The sequence below is a fragment of the Microtus oregoni genome, unplaced genomic scaffold (genome assembly GCF_018167655.1).
Source record: "Microtus oregoni isolate MIOR12 unplaced genomic scaffold, Mior012 000049F_ref0000343, whole genome shotgun sequence".
In the NCBI taxonomy this organism is placed as follows: Eukaryota; Metazoa; Chordata; class Mammalia; order Rodentia; family Cricetidae; genus Microtus; species Microtus oregoni.
The window spans coordinates 12,373,676-12,389,410 of NW_024543223.1; the positions used below are offsets into that span (position 1 = coordinate 12,373,676).

General features: G+C 40.6%; 1 pseudogene; it reads right to left on the reverse strand.

Annotated features, from left to right (window-relative positions):
* Positions 1–15,471, reverse strand: part of LOC121436422 — a 66,300-nt pseudogene extending 50,829 nt beyond the window's left edge.
* Between the last annotated feature and the right edge of the window lie 264 nt (positions 15,472–15,735).

The window sequence follows — 15,735 nt, forward strand, 5'->3', positions numbered from 1 at the left end:
TCAAAGTATCTGATGTACCACAAAATAGACACACAAGCCTATTCACTGCCAAACTCTGGTGTGTATGAAAGTCTCATCTCCATATCGAAACTGTTCAACTCTGACCCTCCTTATGTGCTTGGCATATTGTTTTTAACAAAGTGGGTCCTCAGTGAATACTAGATAATCTGATTTGCATCTACCAGGATTGCTTAGGATGATCACCCATGTGTCAGTTTGCCTGGCAGTTGGTGCTTCTTGGAAACAGAGTCAAGCTGATTATTTGAGAACACAAGCATCTTACCAGACTGCAGAAGGGGTGCAAGAAGAAATATGTTCTGGATTAACACAGATGCTGCTCTGTTAAATTATTTAAGAATTAAAAATTATGTAGGAGGTGTGATTGACGGAGCCTCGAAATGAAAGGACAACTCTGTGGGTCTGTTTCCTGTTGACTGAAATTCATCTGGCCCATTTTGCTGAAGTAGAGCTATTAATCTTGACTTTTGGAAATGTATGCCAATAATAATAAAGTACTGCCTTTTGGTAAATTACAATGTGCTGTGTGTTTGCTGAGCCCTTGCAGATATTATCACATTAAATCATCTCAACAGCTTCAGAAGTAAAAAAAAATTGTCATTGTTGTTATTATAATATTCCCACTCTGTATCCCTCTTTGGAGATGGGGCCTCAGAGAGGCATGATAATTTGCGTAAAGTTGCAAAGCAAGTCATTGGAAGAACTAGATTTAAATCCAGACCTGTAGCTCGCAAACCAATGCTTAAAATAAGCTTAATTCAATAAGGTAAATGGAAGTTACTTGGATTATGGAAGGTTCCCCCCTCCCATTAAATAATATCTACCCTATTCATTCTGTAAATGATGAAAATGGGAGAAGAGAAGATGAAATGTTAGGCCTTAAAATATCATAACTGCAACAGATATGTAAATTCATACAAATTTTTTATATCCAGCTGCTAACAAAGCCATTTTTGTTAATAACAGCATGACTCAGATTTAATTTGTGCACTACCCACTTCACTCAGCCGAAGTTGCAATCCAATGGTTTTTAACATATTCACATGCTACATGTCCATCACCGTAAGTGAATTGAAGAGCACTTCCATCACCTCACAAAGGAGCCCTGTACCCAGATCCATATCGTGGGCACAAAGCATCGCTTACAGCTGCAGCCCAGCAGTCTCACTAACCCCCTGGTCTGACATTGAACTAGGAGGGCCTTGAATTGGCCATCCTCCTGATTCATGCTTTCAAATGTCTGAGATTTCAGTACTGAATCATCAGGCCAGGCCAGATATCTACCAATGGGTCTGTAAAGTTTCTGTTGCTGGCTTCTTTCACTTAGCATCACGTATGGTTTTTGAGTATGTCAAGGTTACCTCACTCAAGGCAGCAACGAGGAATGACTGGGAAGGAGACATTTTCCAGGTTTCCATTAGCCTGAAAACAGGAACTATTCAAAATAAAAATGAAACCTAAGCTAAAGCAAAGTTCTTTGTATGCATTATGGGATAATGTATGCCTTGCCACACACAGGAAAACTCATGCTTTGAGGTCCTGAACCTAATCATTTCAGATGTAAACTTACATGATGATACAGATTTTATAGAAGTAATTAACTTAAAAATAAGACCATTAAAGTGGGTTCTAATTTAATACAACTGGTCTTATAAGAATTGGAAGCTCAGATACACACACACACACACACGGGGTGGGAAGGTACAATGCTGTGTGTGGACTGGTGACTTGCTGCCACAATCCATGGAACTATTGGAAATTAGACAAGAAATGATCCATAAATTCCAACATTTAACCTTCTAGCCTTCATAATTGTAAGATAAATTTCTGTTATTTAAGCCATCCAGGCTGGGGTATTTTTGTCATAGTAACATTAGAAAACTGATACAGTATTGAAATATAGCTTCTATTGTAGTGTTATTTTGTTTGTGTTTTAACAAATAAAGCTTGCCTGAAGAGCAGAGAAGCAGAGCGGCCAGGCACTAGAGAGTTCTTACCTCTACCTATGCTCAAACGAAAGGGGCGACCCTGTTCTCAGACTGCATCCTCAGACTGACTGCCTAGATTGCACCGCACCTCAGACTGACTGACTGTCTCAGGCTGTACTACTCTCTTCAGACTGTGTTGAACGTCTGTCTCCACCTACCTATACTCCTCTCTCTGCCCAGTCTTATCACCCCTGTCTCCACTTCTCTAGTGCTGGGATTAAAGGCATATTTTGTGTGAGCTCTGTTTCTCTTTTAGATTGGGTCAATTTCATGTAGCCCAAGGTGGCCTTGAACTAACAGAGATCTGTCTCTGAGTCCTGAGATTAAAGGCAGTCTTTAGTGACTTGACTCTGCACTCTGACCTTCAGGCAAGCTTTATTTGTTACAACACAAACAAATATCACTACATTCTATACGACTTCCCCAGTCATTCTTTTCCTAGCAAGAATATTGCCACCACTGTGTCCCTTCTCATTGGTTTCTCTAAAATCAAATGTTTATTTTTCTGAGTCCTAGCCTTTCTCTACAGCCTTCTTAGGCAATGGTGTATTATCCAGACAAATGTGCAAAATGTGCAAGCCAGTATTCTAGAAATCATCATGTAGACTTCTTCATAACCACACTTTCCTAAGACACACACACACACACACACACACACACGCACGCACACACACAGGGGCTATTCTGTCTAACAAGCCTTGGAGAAAAGTAATCTTAATACTATTTCATGTGCTCAGATCTTTAAAATTTAAGCATAAAAATTCTTCATGTTGTCACCAAATATTATCAAAACCTGAATAAACAAAATAGAACAATCACAGATTCTAAATGCCCATACCCACTCCAATTACAATATCAGGTTACACGATTCATACTGTTTTAAAGACTAATATGTCATGACAACTCACAACTTAGTATAGAAAGGCAGGGCTGCTTCTTCCCCTTCTGTATTTGCCAGACCGTTGCCATTTGAGGGAACTACAGAAGGCCAGTGTGCCTCACCTATTCACACACTGCACTGCATGTCACTCCGCAGCCGAATCTAGTGCTGGGATTTTTAAGTACCTTTTTATGGTTTTCCAGGAATGTTCTCAAGTCCTTTGGCTCTGAACACCTTATTTTTCCTCCTTTATAAATGTGTTCATGGCTTTGCCAAACATTAATCTCTTGAAATGCCTTTCTATGCAGAGATTTTTGCCAATATACATACAAAAAAAATGTTTCCTACAAACATCTAATGGAAGTGATCAGTTACCTAATAGTCAGAGCCAACCTTTCCCGCATAAGAATTGGAATTTTCAAGCCAAGAATCCGTTTCCTGGAAAAAGAAAATCCTGGAAAAATTCTTAAAGGTTGAAGTTCATCCTAGGTAAACACACCACTATGATTATCTGTTGATGTATAACCCTAAAGCCTGAAAATAACAGTAAGAACAGGAAGAATGACTAAGCTCTTCTTATTCTCCTAGTACTCTGAATAAACTGGGCTCAGATGATGGACTTTTCAAGATGGACTTTCTTGTGAATGTTGACAGTCGATGGTTGGGTAACACTGACTTCAAAGTTGTCTTTGAAGCCCAAGCTGAGTCCCTCACATGGCACTTGATGTCAGCAGCTGAAGGAAAACAAACTATGTATGTATGTGTATACCTATGCTCATCTGTGTGAGTGTGTGTGTGTGTCTGTGAACATAGAGAAAGAACTGGGGGAGACAATATCAAAATTTTAATTGCTCTTATCTTTGGATGACAAAATTAGCTACATATTTATAATTTCTCCTACATTTAAAGATGTTTCTGATGAGAATTATGCTTAGACTCAGACTCCCAGACTCATAAGGGGGAGGAAAAGGAAGAGAAAGAAGTATTTATGTGAATGTCAGACAATTTGATCAAATTCTAAATACAAATAAAGTATGACTGTTTTTGTTGTTATGTTGTTTCTTGATTTGTGTTTGTCTGTTTTTGTTGTTTGTTATATTTGTTTACTATTTTCTAAGCATATAAAGGATGAAATATATTGCATTTCTGAGTTTGAAATGACCATTCATGAGTTTTTTTTTTCATTCACGTACTGTTGACAAGTAGATGTAATGACCAGAGAGGATCTAGGCACCCATCTTTGAGAAACTCCCTCCCTGTAAACCTCCCTTAAGCCCTCATATTTTTCTTCCTGATTTCTCACAGTATAGTACATCTCTAGTCATTCTTTCACTCTCTCCCCACTTACGTCAATGTATTTTTATCTTCAGCATACCACATGTTCCTTTGAAGCAATACTCACACTTGTCTGTGTCTTGGTCCTATTCTGAGTCATTGAATACAAATACTTGTTGCTGTCTGTTGACTCCACAGCATCTCCATTATATTATCACTGCCAGATAGACCTCAAACCTGGCTAGTGTCAAATGTTGAACTTCTTTCCAGAGTGTCTCCATAGCTTCTGGCAAATGCCATGATGCGCCATGCTTCATGGAACATGTAGACAGCCAGTCATGAGGAGCAAATGCATCTGTCTGCCCATGGGATCATACATAAGGTTCACTGAAGAGCCTTTTCTGTAACTGCATTTCCACAAGAAGCCCTTCTCAGTACTATGGCCTCAAACATAAGGGCATGACCTACATACAGGAGGTGGTTATCAGCTGAAAATGGTAACAGTATGAACACAGCTTGGAAACAGCAGAGAAGAAGGTTCTACACTCTGAGTTAAGCAGGGCTGAGTCTAAATTTCTACTTATGAAATGTCTTGCATGTCATGTGGAGTGACATGCAGTGCAGTGTGTGAATAGGTGAAGCACACTGGCCTTCTGTAGTTCCCTCAAATGGCAACGGTCAGGGCAAATACAGAAGGGGAAGCAGCGCTGCATTTCCCTTTGCTGAGCTGCAATTTCTTATCTGTTAAATGAGCAATTTCTACATCTATGTAGAAGTAGCAAACTAGACCACCTCTTAAGAATATGGCTGTATTTAACTGATATTTTAGTGGTGACATAGTCTCTGGTTGTCCACAAATCCAAGGTCACTGCTCCAATTTTCATCTATCAAAACTGAATTGCCTATCCCCTGTTTCCTTTTAGAAACAGTCTTCTCCTGGAGTTCTTAGGGAGCCACCTTTAGAGAGTCTGTAAGGTTCTGTGGTGGGGAACTCTCCACCTTATAGATTCTTGCCTACTTGTGACCCACATATACATTCTCTTCCCCCTTTGTGAAATCCATCTCTGCTAAATTTTCCTGAAGGAGGCTCTCAAATAGAACACTATTTCAAGAGATGGCACCTTAATCATGGTGTCAATTAGTACTTGTTGTAGCTACCCAACAAAAGGCACCATTGACAAGACTTAGATGTGTTTAGTATTGACTTTTTTTTAGAGACATAATACTTGGGCTGACATTAAAGGAAGGGTCTAGGTCTAGATTCTAGGTATCTGTTAACCTACACAATGAGTCCTAGTTTAGATTCTGCAGAAAGACAGAATTCTGGAGTAAAAAGGGTAGGCACGATGACAATCAAGGTCTACTGATTTGCAATGGTGGCCTATGACTCTCTTGACCCAGTACCTACTTTTTTGCCATGCAGCTTTGAAGTGCCTTCTTACAGTGAGCCAGCAAGTTGAAATGGTGATAACAGAGGCACGAGGCAACAAATGTCAGAGTACTAAGTCATGCAAGACTCCATTCGCATCATGTTTGCCAGCATTCCAATGGCCAAAGACAACTGAATGGTCAAGTCCACTCTCAAAGAGATGAATATAAAACCAGCATGGGTACAGCTGCTCCTAAGAGCCAGCAGATTTGTGTGCAGTGACCCAGAGAAGGAGATCAAAGCCATAGTAGTGCTATATCCTACCAGGTCCTGTTTTCTTTCCCAGCCAACTTCTTCCTTCCTGAATAATAGCAACGGAATAAAGCGCCTGGATGAGGATGCCCTTCATTTCTGTCTGTCAATCACTGTGATTTGAACAGATCACTGCTTCCTCTTGGCCCTCTAATATTTTTCCTGGGGAGCTGTGGATACACAGATACTTGCTTTGAAATCACTGTAGTGTCATTAAGAAGAAAGTTTTGATGAACACAGGGCCCTTACCAATGTTTTCAGTGGCTCCCATGACTCACCAATAAATCCCCAACTCTGTCTAATCTACCTAGGCACTTTCTAACCCCCAAAGTATATTCTGTCATATAGTGGGGTGAGTTTTTTCAGGAACATTTTCTGGACTAGTCAGTTCTAAACTTCAGATGCGGGACTGTAGTTATCCATGGTCTTTCAGACAGGAAAGCTTTTAGTGTGTATTTGACTTGGTTTTCAGATAAGACTTCAAACAGCTCTAGGATATAAGGAAGGGAATCCTCTTTAGAGAAGAATGCTCACTGCACAGGAGACCGAATCTGCTTCTTGCCACGACAGGACACTGGATCCATTATTACATTTTCCTCCTGAGTACTGATGGTCATAATTCCATTGATCACTGGGGAAAATGAAATTCAAAATAGGAAGGAAAAAAGCAGTGGTAAAACTCACAAGGAAATGACATTAAAATTATTTAAATTAGAATCTTTGAATGTTCCATAACTGCCATGACCAGACCTATGGCAATAGAATTTAATAGGGTTTCCTCCATATTAAAGTTAATGAAGTAAAATTTTTCTTTGTAAAATTACATTCAAGTCACAACCGTATTTAAATTGCCTGCAAGTATTTAAAGTAGAAGCAATGCTGTTGAGTAGAAATGCTTCAGATGAGACTAATGAATGTATGAGTCATAGAAATTAGCCTTAGAAATAAAATGTCAAAGGTACGAAGGCATCGCCATACCCATTTTACAGCATGCATTGTGGAGACCAAATAACTTATACAAACTAGACAGTTATGAATCAAATACTTTAAACACAAGTGAAGCAAAAATATATCTATATGATTTGCACAACATCCTGTCTGGTTACTCACGGAGCAAGCTAGCGGTTTCATTGACTGCCCCAGGCTCTGCAGATATGAATATCTCAAGGAACAGTATTGAAGGGAGGGAGCTTTCGCCAAAGGCAAAACTAGACAAGATTTTCCTATATAAAAAATTTGTCAGTTACCAATATAATCTGGCACCATTACAGAAATGCTGATTTCTGTCTTCTGTCACAGAATCAAGATTATCAGCCCCACAAACCTGTTGCTCTATCAGAGACTGAAAGCTCATGTGACCCAGCAAAGGAGACGCATAACTTACAAAGTAAGTATTTCACTGTTTGAAGAAAAAATGAAAATACTGGTAGAGGAGGCCAAAGACCAAGGGGTAGATTAGCCATGCAGCCTTCTACAAAGGGGCAGGTGGTCCTCTCCCAGCCAGTGTCTGGAGGTATCTCACTGAATACAATTCTATTTCCCATTCAGTCTTCTGCCTAACTTTCCCTGAGACCCCTGTCATACATCAACAATGATCCTAAGCAAATTAGCAGATGTTCTGAAGATCAACTCAGTTTAACAATGTAACTCTAGGATCTGTAGAGTTATGGTTCCAGCCGGCCTTCCTAGACAGGGACATTGGGAAACTTGGGAAAGAAAAAAAATAGGCTTTGACTTAAATCTGTCTTAATTCCTTGTGCTGGCTAATTTTATGTCAATTTAGCACAAGCTATACTCATCTGAGAAGAAGGTATCACAATCAAGAACATGCCTCCATATGACTAGACTATAGGAAGCCTGGAGGGCATCTTTTAATTAGTGAGTGACAGGAAAGAGTCTAGTCCACTGTGAGTGGTACTGTCCTTGGGGATGGGCCTGGGGTCTGTAGGCAAACAGGCTGAGTAAGCCATGGAACAAGCAAGTGAGCAGCACTCCTTCTAGGCATCTCTGTCAGCTCCTGCCTCCAGGTTCCTGTCTGACTTCCACTGATGATGAACAGTATGGTGGTTTGAAAGGAAATGACTCCACAAAGAGAATGGCACTATTAGGGGTTATGGCCTTGTCAGGGTAAGTATAGACCTGTCAGAGGAAGTGTGGTGTGGTTGGAGGAAGTGTGTCACTGTGGGGGGTAGGCTTTGTGGTCTCTTCTCAAGTTTCACTGAGTGTGACAGTCAGTGTGTCAGTCAGTAGGCTTCCCGCTGTCTTCTGGCCAAGATATAGCCAGCATCACATCTGCCTGTACACCTCCACGCTCCGTGTCATGATGATAATGGACTGAACTTCTGAAATTGTAAGCCACAACCTCAATTAAATGTTTTCTTTGTAGGAGTTTCTGTGGTCATGGTGTCTCTTCACAACAGTAAGAACCTAGCCGGGCGTTGGTGGCGCACGCCTTTAATCCCAGCACTCGGGAGGCAGAGGCAAGCGGATCTCCGAGTTCGAGGCCAGCCTGGTCTACAAGAGTTAGTTCTAGGACAGGCTCCAAAGCTACAGAGAAACCCTGTCTCCAAAGGGGAAAAAAATAGTAAGAACCTAACTGAGGTTGAATAGTGATGTCTAAGCCAAACAAACCCCAGTCTCTCTGAGTTACTTAGGTCATGATGTTTTATCACAGCAATAGAAATCCTGACCAAGACATTCTTCCATCTAATATTTATAATTTGATTTGGGATTGTTTGGAGAATACTACAAAAGAAAAGACTATCTTTACCTGGGCATGATGACACATTCCTGAAATCTAAGTGCTCAGGAGACAGAAGCAGGCAGATCATCCAAGAGTTCAAAGCCAGCCTTGTCTGGACAATGAGTTCCAGGCTAGCTACAATATAAAGTAACGAAATGAGACCCTAGCTAGAGAAGCACAAAAAGGGAAAAAAATATTCTTGAGAGAAGATGCCCTTGAATGGCATTGAGTCATCTCTGGAAAGCATCTGACCAACCTCAGCACTTTACAGATAAGAAGGCAAAGGCCCAGAGAGATGAAGCAACCTGACGAAAATTTCCCAGCAAATCACCACCAGAATAAACGCAAGAAGTAAGTTCTCACCATCTCTAACCCTTTCCTTCTCACTGGTCCACACACAGGTCCTCAGTGGCATTTTTACAGGGAATGTTGGCTTTATAAGCCACCTCCTTGACCTTGACACCAGAGAGAAAGAAAACAAGAACATCCACCACGAATGCCCTCTCAGTCTAAACCAAAAGACATTCCTGAAAACAAAGACAAAAATGTAATCCAATGGGGCAAAGGCCTCAGTAGAGGCTTCTTCCAGGAGACAGAGGAGAAGAGCAGAAGCCCTTTAGAGGGTATAGGACTTTGGGATCCCCAAAAGATGATAAATGCATAACTTCGAAAGCCAAAGCATCCAATAGAAGGAGCAAGACAAAGAAAATGTCCAATAGGTAGCAACATGCTCTGAGCCCTAAGGAGGTTCCAGATGCTATGTGCTGTCTCTAGATAGTATTATGCTGAGAGATGTAAGAAAATGTCTATCTTGGATGAGCTACAAGTCCACGGTCAAGGTATCATCAGTATTAGTTTCCTCTGAATACTGGGGGAAAAAATTCTCTTTGACGTATATCTCTTCTAGTTTCTGATGGCAACGGACCTGATCTGTGCATACATTTCACGCATTCTCTGTGCATATCAGTACTCAACCCCCTTCTCTCCCTCCCTTTCCCCCCTATACCTGTTTGTTATAGTGTGTGGCATATGTGCATATGTGTATTGGTATGCATACCTGTGTGAATGTATAAAGGCAGGTGTCCTGCTCCATCATACTATACCACATTCCCTAGAAAAATGGTCATCCCTCGCTGAAATTTCAGCTAGGCTGGCAGCCAGAAAGCCCTCATTATTTTTCTGTCTCTGTCCACCCTAGTCCTACCATCCCAGGAATGTTTGTGGTCATATGTTTTGGGGATTGAAACTCTGTCTTTATGTTTATATAGCAAGCACTCTTACCTAATGAACAATACTCTGACCTCCCAGAGTTACTACATAATTCTTTTCTATAAGAACACCAGCTGTATTATACGATACCGATGGCACTAATATCTATAGGTATTTCAAATGAAGCACATATATTTAAATATGTAGAATTAATATACACATGTAATATTTATCTTTCTAATCGATAATCTTTGCAAATTCCACATTTCTAAGTAAGGTTACATATTATAAATTTATTGGGGGATATGTTGTTGGAAAGACACAGCACTACTCACAAGAGGAGACTTAAAAGTTAAGTTAACAGGGGCTGAATCAGTTACATATTTCTCAGAAAAGATTGTATTGAACACACTGAATTAGACTGATTGAAAGGGGAGAATTTTAGTGATGCACAATTAATAAAAACTCAGGAAAAACAAGAGGTTCAACCTTAGATCAGAAAAACAAAACAGCCAGCCACTGGTTCTTACCTTCACCTCAGTCAGAAATGGGAATTCTGCCTCCAGGAATCTCAGAATGAGACCATGTCTGAGAGCTGTTTCCTCCCATTTTATAACCATTTTTAGGGCTGGATTAAAGGCATGCACCACTGGAATTAAAGGCATGCACTGCCTGGTTTCTATGGCAACTAGTATGGCTACTTGGATTAAAGGTGTGTGTTACCACTGCCTGGTCTGTAAGGCTGATCAGTGGGGCTGTTTTGCTCTCTGATCTTCAGACAAGCTTTAATTATTAAAATACAAATGAAATGTCACTACATTTTAGACCGGGAGACCAGATGTAATATCTACACAAAAAAAGCATAAGAATTAGTCTCTGCAACAATTATAAAATTCAGAGAAAGGCAGAAAGTCAAGGGATAGTTTGATGCTGGAAAGAAGAATATCTAGAAACCCAATTGAACATTTAGATTGAGGAGAAGGCATGATGATACCTACAGAAAAAGAAGCAGATGCAACAAGAGCAAATTGGGGAGCAGGGAGACTAACTGTTTAATATTAGGCTCAGGCTTCTCAAGTTGACATCATCTATTGTCTGAGAGCATCCAAGTAGAGATAGTGAGAAGGTGCTGCAAAGTATAAGAACAGAACGAGTTTGATTGCCACAGCTAGAGAAGTGCATAAAGCAGATGAGAACCTGATTTACAACAGTGAATTCAGCATACATTCTGGGTTAATGTATGCTGAACACACACATGTATGCACACACACACACACACACACACACACACACAATCCAGCGTGTGTGTAGCTAAGCATACCCTTGGTATCAGGCAACACAATGAACCCAAACTGTGTTCCTGTCCTGAGCCATGATGGAGAATGTTGTAGAATGAAACTGGGTGTCTCCTGTACGTGTGTCTGGGGCTCTTGCTGGGCTCTCCCCACCTTAGCATTCCTTACTGCACATTTCACTCCATAAAATACACTGACTCTTCTTAGCTGCTTCGTTTGATAGTTCATTCACTAATGAGCCTATTGGGCTTGCATTGGCTGTCACATATCGTGATGCTCATCAGAAGCGCCTTGTGGAAGAAGACGACTATTTTCCCAGCACTCATACTTCACAACAGGGAGAGAAGAAGAAATCGGCAAGAAAAGTATCAGCTAGAAATGAAAGCAGGGGTGAAGGCAGCAGATGAAATGATGGAAAACAATAGGGACCTATATTCATCTTAGATGCCTCTAGGTGCCCCCTAAAGAGACAATATTTTAGGAGAGACCTGAGTGATGACTAGGACTGGGCCTACAAAGGTCTTAAGATGGTTTTTAAAGTAATAGTATCTATTCTTTGAGAATATCATACACATATACAATGGATTTCAATCATTTTCACAGCCATGCCCTCCCTTCCTCCAACTCTTTCAGCTCCTCCCTCACATCCTCATGCCAATTTCATGTCTTTTTCCCCTTTTAAAAATAGTATGTCAACAATTGTGAAAAACTCTGCACATGTCATTAGCATGTAGTGAGTAGTGATTAACCTTTGCTCTTTCAGCATTTGGGATAGGCCCTAATGCCTCAGAACTGGGATGAGTTACAAAAGGAAAAAAAATCATTTCTTAGTTATTCTGTATGTTTATCTGATAGTGGGGGTCGGTTGAGAGGTTGTTGTCATTGAGAGGTTGCCTCCAGTCATAGACACAGAAAGAAAAGCAGGCTGGCAGTGAACACTAGCAATTACACATGTACTTTAACTCCTGTGTCATTGATCAATGAGAGTCATGTGTGTGTGCCTAACTCGTAAACAGGAAAAATGTTTCCCTTTCAAAACTCCAGAAGGAATTCTAAAAAACACTGGGAACTGCTAATGGTAGGATGGCTAAGACTGCATCACTTACGTAGTTATATATCATAATAGTTACTTTATTTACCAGTATGCTCTCCTAGAACCAAAAAGCACAGATGGCAGTCTCTCCCATATAAAAGTGCTATTTATGTTCCTGCTGGATATATGAAACCACACAGAGTATTAACACTGTATATGCAGCTTTTGTCTTTACATACACTTACACAAATTTAAAGCCTTTTTCAAATTCACTCAGAGGTTAAAACAGACAGTGGCTGTTGCTTTGTCTGATTGAAGTGCAGCAATGAAACTAACATAAATTTATTCTTTATATTCAGTTCCATAGATGGAACACTCATTCTCAGAATAACTTAGTAACCTATACATAGAATTATTTTCTTCTTAAGTTGTTAAATTGCATTTCACTTTTAGCTTTTTTCACATATGTCCAAATTACCAGAATCATTACAAATGCACTCTGGAGACGTTATTAAGTAACATGGCAGGTAGTTAAACATAAGCACTATACTGCTGTAATAGCCAATATGATACTACACTAGTTACTAACTACCAGTTGGGCATTGTGTACAGCGTGGATGTCCTAAACAAAGAGATGATTGACAACCTGGGCATGACAAAGAGGGGCAACTCGAGACATAATCATGCTTCTCAAAAAGCCACATAATTTAAATATTTATTTATTTATATTTTTGTATATGCGTTTGTGCCTATGTGAGTTTATATGCAGTGTGTGTATTCAGGTTCCCATGGAAACCACAAGGTGTTACATCTCCTAGAACTGGAGTTCAGACAGTTGTGAGCTGTCTGATGGTGATGCTGTAAATAGAAACCCAAGTCTTCTGTAAAAGCAGGATAGTGATATAAATAAAAATACCCATCGTAGTCTCATATACATGAATGCTGAAGAAAGGAGTGGAACCCTTTGCTAAGATTAGAAGGATTAGGAGATAGGGCCTTGTTGTAGAAAGTGTGTCATTAAGAGTTGGTTTTGAGGTTTCAAAAACCCATGCCAGGCACATTCTCTGTCACTCTGCCTATGAATTAGGATATAAAACTTCTCTAACACAATTTCTGCCTACATACTGCCGTGGTCTCTATCATGATAATGATAGACTAACTTCTGAAACTGTAAGTAAGCCCTTAATGAAATGCTTTCTTTTATAAGAGTTTGTCATGCTATCTCTTTACTGCAATAAAACACTGGCTAAGACAGAAGTTGGTATTAGGGACTGGGGTATTTTTGTGACAGGCCTGATCATAATTTTATTCCAGGGATATAGAAGATTTTGGGATTTTGAACTTGAAAAGTAGTTGAACACTTTAAACTTACTGGAGCATCCTAATAGGAACATGAAAGACAGTCCTGAGGGGTAATCTGAATGATGGGGCCCAGCTCAAGAAATTTCATAGGGAAAGAATATTAGGAAGTGGTCTTGAGATATTTTGTCAAACAATGTGGCTGCTTTTCCTCTTGTCCTCAAAATCTGCCTGGGACTAAATTGAAGAATTTTGAATTAATGGTTTTGTCAAAAATTGCAAGGCAGCCTAGTATTGACTTTGTTGTGCGGTTATTAGTAATCACTCTCACGTAAATCTATAATGAGAAAGAGAGAGCTGGGCAAAGAGAAATACAAAATGTTCAGTGTGAAGAGAGAAAGAGCACCAGGAAAAGTGGTGTTAGAGTCAAGTCCTGTGCTCAAGGAGACAAAAAAACTTAAAAAAAAAAAATACTTGCTGCTAAATGGAATAAAGGGAGTGGTGACCTCAGGGCAAGACCCCACCAAGTTTAGCTTCCAACTTGTAAAGAGGAATTAAAGGAGAGCTTATGCAGAAAAGGAGCCGTCAACAGTAGAAAGCTGATGAAGATGCAAATTAAAGAGGGGTCGAGTTCCAGCACTATTAAGCAGCAGAACTTGGCAGCCTCAGCCACGTGGTTCTGGTTTGGAGTCAATTTTACAATGGAGGGATTGTGGAGTCTCCCTCTGTAGTTAAGGAAATCCGCGGAGGCCAGAAGTGTATCAGGGGAGTCTGCGCATGGAGACCATTTCTTGAAGCTGCGAAGGTGAAACCTGGATTGTGTTGGAGACACCAAGATCTTAGAGATACCAGAGTCATCAGATACTTGCCAAGGAAAGCTAAAGACTTTGTGTGGAACCAATCCAACACAGAAAAGTGTGTTGTAGTCAACAAAGATGAAACGATTGGAGATCTGAAAAGTCCTTTGACACCAGGCATGGGGATGAAGAACATGGGCTTTGCCTTGCTGTGTTTTGGTCTTGCGTTGTTATACTATATATCCTCACCATGTTCCCTCTCCTATCTTTTGGAATGAAAATGTATATTCTGTGCCATTGTGTGTTTGAAGTATGTGATCTGCTTTTTAATTTTGATTTTATAGGGGGTTAAAGTTAAGAGAGTGCCACTTTGGACTTAAAACAGTGTTGAGACTGATCGATGCTGGGGACTTCTGAAGTTGGACTGAATATGTTTTTGCAATATGCGGCTTCAAACCAGTGGGACCAGGAAATGGAATGTGATGTTTTGAATAAGAATGACCCCCATAGGCTCATATATTTGAATGCTTAGTCACCAGGGAGTGGAACTCTTTGATAGGATTAGAAAGATTAGGAGGTATGGTCTTGTTGAAGGAAGTGTGTCACTGGGGCGGGGGAGGGGGGTGAGGTTTCTGAATTCTTTGCTAGACCCAGTCTATTTATCTCTCTGTCAGTGGATCCAGATGTAGAACTCTCAACTACTTCTTCAGGATCACATCTGCCTGCATGCTGCCATGCTTCCCACCATGATGGTAATGGACTAAACCTCTGAAACTGTAAGCAAGCCCCTATTAAATACTTTCTTTTATAAGAGTTGCCTTGTGCACGATGTCCTTCTCAGAGGCACCCGATATCCTGTCCTGGAACTCAGCTGTAGGGACCACAGGGATAGTTCTACCATGCTTTCCAAATTTCCTCTCTAAACTCTCTAGAACAGACATGAGCAGGTGGTAGTTAGAATCCCTTTCATATTTGAAGGTCAATCAGCCATAGCTGACATGATTGAGATTCTTCAGCCACTCAAAGTAAGACACTGTCACTCCTCCAGCATTTAAGTAGAGATTCGGAATAACCATGATGTTCCTTTCCAGGAAGATCTTATCGGCCTCTGGAGTGGTCGGTTCATTGGCTCCTTCAGCAATGATCTTGGCTTTGACTCGGGGAGCATTGGACTTGGTCAACTGCTTCTCACTGGCTGCAGGGATCAGGATGTCACAGGCAGCCTCCAAGATGCTTCCCTCATAGACCTTCATGTTCCTAGAGAAGCTAAATAAGAAGGTGAATCCAAAGACAAACACATAGGCATCCTCATGAATATTAACCTTCATCAGGCGGTGAAAGGAGACAGAGACAGAGACCCACATGGGAGCACCGGACAGAAATCTCAAGGTCCAAATCAGGAGCAGAAGGAGACGGAGCATGAGCAAGGAACTCAGGACCGCCAGGGGTGCACCCACACACTGAGACAATGGGGATGTTCTATCAGGAACTCACCAAGGCCAGCTGGCCTAGGTCTG